Source organism: Geospiza fortis, unplaced genomic scaffold (assembly GCF_000277835.1).
Source record: "Geospiza fortis unplaced genomic scaffold, GeoFor_1.0 scaffold112, whole genome shotgun sequence".
NCBI classification, from domain to species: Eukaryota; Metazoa; Chordata; class Aves; order Passeriformes; family Thraupidae; genus Geospiza; species Geospiza fortis.
The window spans coordinates 28,567,704-28,575,534 of record NW_005054298.1 but is presented as its reverse complement, the minus strand read 5'-3'; positions in this window follow the sequence as shown (position 1 = coordinate 28,575,534).

The window sequence follows — 7,831 nt, the reverse complement described above, 5'->3', positions numbered from 1 at the left end:
GGCTATTTTTTTTTCCTTTTAGACTATGCTTTCCCTGTTAGAATATATCAATCAAAAGCCAGAAATACCACTTAAAAGGTAGATAACCAGAAGAAAAACTTGCAGAAATGTGCAAGGTGAGATAAACTGGATAGAAGAATTGCATGGAAATATGCATAATGAAAGTGCAAGAAATGAAACAAAATGTAACTTCTTGATTAAACATGACTAATAGGGCATGTGTCTTCCTATCTTGAGAGTTTGTAACTGCAGAAGTCAGGATACATTAAGTCAATGCTGGGAAGGAAGCAGAAAGGTGGATGGATGATGTTTTCCTAACCATAATTACATGAACAATTACATGTATCTGTTCTACATGCCTTCTGGCCCAAAATACTCAATACAGTTCACTTTTTATTTGTTGTCTTGAAGTATTTTTAGCTGAAAATATCCTCCCTACCACAGCTGGGCTGCTCAACTATGCCACTGTTCTGACTCTGTTTCAGCAGAGCTGATCCTCAAATATCCAATGAGACTTTAGTCAAACACAGCACATATAGCAAACAGCCTGAAAACAAAACAAAAATCCCTACTGAATGGACCACAGTAGGGGCTATGAGATTTGTTCTCAAATTAGGCCCATGATGTTCTTTGGTGATTAGTGTAAAGTATTACAAAGTTACTTTCTGTGCAGCTATATGGCAGAATAAGATATATTCTAGTAACTGCAGAATTTGTATTTCCTAAAATCAGTATATTATTCAGATAGGCAATGGTTTGGCCTTATGCCTTATTCTAGGGGTATCTGATTGCCCAAAGCTCCATTTGTTGATCAAAGAACCAGATGAAACTTTATCTGAATATCCCAAATATCCAAGCCACGTGGTCATAGTTTAAAAACTGCCTGTGACAGGAAGGCTGTGAAGTCTGTTATCTGACAACATCCCTTTCCTGTAGTACAAGGCCAAGTGTACAGAGAGAAACAAAATTATCAGCATTTCTTGGCTACTGTTCTTCCTTTGAGCCCTTCTACAGCATGTTAATTCAAAACACCTCAAGACATGTTTCACAGCCTTATCATGTGAAACTCTTCATTCTCAAAGCAGAGAACGGTGATCTGTCAGTTTGTAAGCCAGCTTGTTTCATTTCTGTTTTGTAGTTCAATAGCTGTCTCAGGACAGCTGTGGGGGAGTGACAAGCCATGGCACGTGCGTGGGAATGAGTGATGTTGCCACCAGAGTTCACATCTTGTTAGAGACACATCAATTTCCACATCACAGCCCAGTCAGTTGAGTTAAAAGCCAAAATAATTTGGTTTAATACTGCTATGAAAAGTATGCTGAGGGCTAAAAATACTATTTAAAAGGTAGAGTTTCTTGTCTTGTATGTTTTCCCATCAGCTCCTGACTTCTGTGAGAGTTGTTTCAAGCCCTGTCTGAAAAGATGGAGCATTATGGAGCAGTTAAAGATGATGTGAAGAAGTTCTGTGGCAGCAGTTAATGTTACTGAAGCAAAAATCTTTGGCTTCCACAAGTGTTTCAAGTGCACCAAAAATACCATACAAAATTTTTGAATGTTTTTCTTCTTGGAATTTAGGATGAACATACACATGTTTAAGCAGTAGACTAGTTACTAGCAAAAACATGTACTTAATCCAGATTATTTTAAAGTCTTGATTTTAAATCTTTTAAATCTTGGGATTCAGTTTTGCAGATCTTCAGTTCCCTGGCCTACTGTTGTGGAACTGTTCAAAAGTCCTTGGATAAACATTAAATACCCTTGGAGTATGAGGGTACACCATGTACTACTGGAAGTGCTGTTGGTCTTTCTTCCTTTCACCTCCCTAAGAAAGCTACATGTTTATAAAGAGAGAATTAGATGTGGGGGAAGGAGGGAAATCTTTCAAGGTTACATCCTTCAAGAACTAAAAAACTTGTCTGTTTTCCCATTAGTCTTTATGGGAGCTTTTGTTTTTAAGTAAACAGGAGACTTAGACACTCTTGCAGCTTGGGAGGAGACTGGCAACTCACAGCAGTTGCAAAGGAAGGCTGAGGACTCAGTCACCTGAAGTGTACATTCCTCTTCCCTCAGTGCAGCAACAGCAATGAGAGGGTGCCAAAAATATCAGGTGGATAAAGCAGAAAAAAAGCATGTGGTTTTGCTGATTAATTTGCCATTTCAGAGGCAGTGGGATTGTGTTGATGCTGGCATTATACCTTGTGCCAAATCAGAGTGGTTTCTACGTACTCCAGAGAAGCCTTCTGGAAGTGGAAGACTTTTAAACTATTTTGACTTCCACCTATGATGAGACAGTTTCCATTACAGTCTGACTGCTTGTTTTGCTTGCTTCATTTTACCTTGTTTTGTTTTGTTTCTCTGCTTAAAACTGACTGTTTTGTTAAACTTAAGCTTCTACATGGCCACAGGTGTTTGTGAAAGGGTAAAACCAGGGCTTTTCCTTCATGGGACAATTTAATGGGATGCAGTTTTATGCTTTGGCCTGAAAGCTTGCATCTCTCCAAGGGTCTTTTTAATGTGCTGAAATTCAGAGCTGAAAGCAACCAGCTTAGGACAGGGGGAGGATGCAGGACACACTGTCTTCTCCATCACTTCAGAGCTGAGGTGGCACATACAGGTCATGGAATGTGTTTGGGTTGGAAAGGACTTTAAAGATCATCTCATTCCAAACCCTTTCCACGGAGAGGGCCATCTTTCACTAGACCAGGTTGGTCCAGGCCCCATCCAACCAGGCCTTGAACACTTTCAGGGATGTGGTAGCCACAGCTTCTGTGGGCAACCTGTGCCAGGGCCTCATCAGCCTCACAAATGAAGAATTTCTTCCCAATATCTGATCTAAACTTGTTCTCTGTCAGTTTGAAGCCCTTCCTCTTGTCCTGGCTCTGTGTTCCCTTGTCAAAAGTCCCTGCCCATCTTTTCTGAAGGCCCTTTAGGGGCTTACTAACTAAGGTGTTAATGGTCAGCCAGTGACTGCCCAGTGCTGTGGAGCTCTGTACATGACAAGCCAGCTGGGGCCAGCCCAAGTGCTCTGACCTCTGCCAAATGCAGGCACCAATTTTCCATATCTGTTCTTAAGAACAGCAAGGCAAGAGCCCATGGGCTGCCCTGAGCTCCCTTATGCATGCTCATCTCAGGCATATGATGGGGCAGTTGGATGATGTTGTCCCTTGTTTCTTTTTGCTTGCACAAGATCACCTAGGCTGATATTTGAGCACTGGGAATACAAACAGAAGATCCAAATTTGCTCCTGCTCCCTGGCCTCTGTTAATATCAAGACTGCAGTTTGAGATGTCATCAGAATTAAGCATTAAATGTGACTGTGAGTGGAATGCATGGGGTATGTAGCACTATGATTTAGGTACATTGTAGTGCAAATAACATGCAGTGTGCTGGATGCAGCAGGGAATGCTTTTCTGTTAGCTGCTCAAGGTGGATGTTCTGATGTATGAAGAATTTTACATCTGAAAAACGCTATGACTGATAAGGAGAATGAGGAACAATGTTGCTGTCTCACCAACCAAGATGAAAGGAAGCCGGTTAACCAATAGACTAATGGGAAAAAATTGTGCCAGTCTTTGCAGGTCATCCTCAATAACTCTGCTTCTGTGATTTGCTTGCTCTTGTTAGATATGCTAGAACACATCATATGCTGTCTGCTAACCACGCTAGGAATGTCCCAGGCCCTTGTAGTCTTTTTTCATGTAAGTCTCAGAAAAATCCTCCAAATATTCTTTCCTTTGAATTAATTCCTCACTGCCTCTGTTTGCCTGGAATGTGAGTGATAGGAACTGAACTATTGACTCAATGCGCTATGCAGGGAGGGCATTTTTGATTTTATTTTTATTGCTTGTCACTTGAGGTCACTCCCTCAACCATTTCTTTCCAGTTAAATAAATCCTCTGAATGTTTTCCTCCTTGCTGGATTTCTGAGTTATGATGCCCAAACATTTGAACATTCATTTTCTTAGATTAAATAGTAACTATTTACTGCTTATGCTTCTAGGCTCAGAGGAAACTGTTCTGTATCCTCTGTACAATCCAACGGGGAATGTTTCTTGTGACTGAGCACTTTTCCCTTGAACAAATATAAAAATGTTACCCAAAGGTGCAGCAAGTTAGCCTCACAAAAGAAAAGAGTATTCTTAAGAACTGCTGCTAGAATGGGTAGAAATACTTGAATACTAGATAACAGTTGTCTCTGGTCCTTAGTTCTCTTTTGGAAAGCATTACCCCTCAACAAATGAAATGGAGCCAACATAACCATTTAAAATAGTAAAGTAAACAGTTCATGTCGTAGTCAAGATAATCCTTAATTTCTGCTGCTTATCTGAGATCTGCCCCGCTGATCTGATGGGAGGATTTAACTTTCCTGAAAGCTGTTATCAGTGTATGTGCTTGAACTGGGAAGACCTCTTTGCACCTGCTTTTCAGAGCCCTTTCTCCTAGGAGATTAATGCTGCTATGCCCCTTTTAGAAAGGAAAACCTCTGAAATATGGATTATTTTTAGAGAGCTATACTTGGAATATTTTGCTACAATACAGCTTAAGGGAAATACTTTAAAAATAATGCCTATTTAAGAGATCCTCTTTTTTCTTTCCTTAAGAACCTTGTTGCCTGAAATTCAAATAATTTTTGTCTTACAAAAGAACATGTATAGTTGTGGGAATTAAAAAGAGAATAATTGGCTTATGGTTACTGCTGGTTGTGTAACCAACTCAAAATAAAAGCTATGGGGAATTTTAATTTCAAATTTCTTTGCTCTGTGTGGAAACCATTTTGTAATTTTCTGTTTCTCTTGGGATACTGTGTGAAACACAGAATGGCAGAGCAGATGGCGTGTCTTCTCTTTCCAAAGAGACAAGTAATATCACTGTGTTCAAAGGAGAAGTCTAAAGGGGGTTTTGCTGGGGTATGGGAAAGCCCAGTGCAACATCTGGATCAATACAAAAATCAGTGTCAGTTTAACAGGTTTAATGTACTATGCTTTCCCAAGCAAATGGTGGTGGTGTTGATGCTGTTTTTACTACATTTCTTATGGCTTATTTTAAATTGGGGAAAAAAAAGTCTGTCTTTAGATTAAGAGTCTCTGGTATACCTGTGCCAGTGGGAGGAGGGGAGAGAATCAGTGGGTGAAATGTCTCAGGCTTAGTCATAGTAGGAGCAAGGAGTGATGGCCTGAATTATGCAGCAAAAGTTCTCAGAATAGTGAATGAGTCACTATTGCCCTTGAACTTTCTGGATCTGAAACTATATTTATCATTTTGCATTGTTCCCAAGCTGTGGAGCTGTAGTCCCACACACAGAGCAACTTGCATTTTCTGCCCTCACCAGCTAAAAACACAGACGGGAATTTCCAGGGAGAGAAGTCGAGGATCAATTTCTTTAAGTGAGTTTTAAGAAAAGCTTTAATGAAGAGTACCTGCAGTAGGAGATGACTAATATGGTAGTGTGAAGGCAATACTACAAGGTTAAATACAGGAATAAGGCAATAGTATACAAAATAATATTTTTTTTAAAAAAAGGAAGTGAGTAAAATTAAAGAGTTCCTGTAGGGTCAAGTATCATGGGGTACTGTTTTGAGAGGCAAATATTTTTGTGAATGTAGTAGCCTTTCCTTTTCCTTCCTACCACCTTATCTGAAATGTCCTGAACAGAAACCAGAGCACTGAAAGGAAAGATCCAGATCATTACATTTTTTGTTCTTCCACTTCTTCTCCCCCTACAGTGTAAGAGATGAATTAGACAAGTGTTTGCACCAGGTTGTGGCTAAACAGCTGGCTTAGAAAAGAGTGCAGCTGTCACACCAGCAAACCACCTTGGCACTAAGATTCTGAATCTTGTAGTGTCTGCAGAACTGTGTGTTCAATTAGTGACCAAATGCACAGTCTGGAAGAGACAGCACTCACAGTCTCTGGTCTTGGAACAGCAGGCTCTAGAAAAAATGGAAAAGGTGCTTGAGAGACTTCTATCTTTAGAGTATTTTATGTAACACAATTTTTAAAATGAGAAATATTATTATTGGGCAGCAGGATAAAAGAGGCAGTAGTGGCTTGCCAAAATGGACTTAGCAAATGGAAATCCAAAATTAGTTCCAGGAAATATAATAGGTAACGTAATAAGTATGTGAGAAATGCAGGTACTTTGCATTTTTGTATGTGAAGTTAGTGCAGCACAGGATTACACATCCCACACTGGTATTTCAAGTTTCCTTGATCAGTGGGAAGCAAATCCATTGGTGTGTGGAGGCTCATTTTATAGGCATAGATTATCAGCTATCTTTATATCTTCCTCCAAAAACCCTCATGGCTGTTGTGACAATTTATTAGCATAGGGAACTCCTGTGGGTATTTGTGCTGCCGGGTAAGTGGAAGCACAAGGCAAGACTACTCTCCATGTCTATTTGTAGTTATCTCAGAGTGCATGAAAAATGGGTAACAGAACCTTCTCTGTTTTATGGGGGTCTTTAAGAGGAAGTTACTATGCCTAGGCAGCTGAAACTTTCAATCTGGGGGGTGATGGCAAACAAAATATCAGTATCTTCAGAGTAAAACACTTCAAATAAAGTGTGCAGCAAGATCATTTTAACTCAGAATTGCAGCTTTTCCGCCCCCACCTCTGCCAAGCATAATAAACATAGCAGATGAAATAAACGTCAATGCATGGGGAAATTGTTCACAAGGAAATTTAGCAGTAATAAACTCCCAGCTCCACAAGTATTTACATTTTTGCTCTGAAAATTAAGATTCCTAAACTGAGAAGACTAGGGACAATTAAAAAACTGGTTTGCATGTTGGTATTACAGAGGAAGTAGGATGACAGGAAATCTTGTCTTCTACTGTTACCCATAATGGATAAAATTTGCTAATATAGATTTCTACTCATCCAGGACAAATTTAGCAGTTGGTGATGTGAGCAAAGTTTCACCAAGTAACTGCAAAATCTGTGACTCCCAAAATGCTGTATCCTGACAGCTGTGACAGAAGCCTAAGTGTATATAAAGAGTGACATTTACACCTTGTGCTGAAGCCCTGCAGTTATTTTCTGCTACTCTTCTCTGCTACGCCTTTTCTTTTAGGACTTCACAACCATGGGTCGGTGGCTCCCAAACTGGGACCTGTAGGTGAGCAGCAGCAAAATTTCCACACTCTGATTAAATGTTGGATGATGTGAACATGAAGAATGGCCGCACCCAGTTCACCTAGGCAGCCAGCTGGTTGATTTTTGTGGCTTTGTGTTTATTTATTTTTCTCAAACCCCAAAAACCTTCAGACATTTGACCAAGCCTTACATCCTCCAGAGTAAGTTTTGGCAATGAGCCATGCAGTTACCCTTTTATTGAAAGTACGTGGAAACCCCTTAGGAGCTCTGCTCCTTGCCAGAAGCGTTTGACCCAAAAAATGTGGGAACAACTATTCCTTCTGAGGGCATTTCCAAGAGGCTCCTGTTCCCTGAGCCCTTTCCTAGGGTGCCTGGTGGATGACGGACACAGACCCTGAGCATCCTTCTCTCTCCTCTGGGCTGAGCACTGCAGTTGTGTCGGCAGAGGTTTGGGCTGGATATTAGAATGTGTTTCACCCCGAGGATGGTCGGGCATCCCCAGGGAAGTGGTCACAGCCTGGCAAGAGTTCGAGAAGGGTTCGGACAAGACTCTCTGGCACAGGGTGAGGCTCTTGGGGTGCCCTGTGCAGGGCCAGGAGCTGGATTCCATGATCCTCGTGGGTCCCTTCCAACTCAGCGTATTTTGTGATCCTGCCGGCACGGCGGAGGCGGTGCGCTTCGTAATCAAAAACATACAGTTTTAAAAAATGGCCATATCCATGGCAACCTGAACCC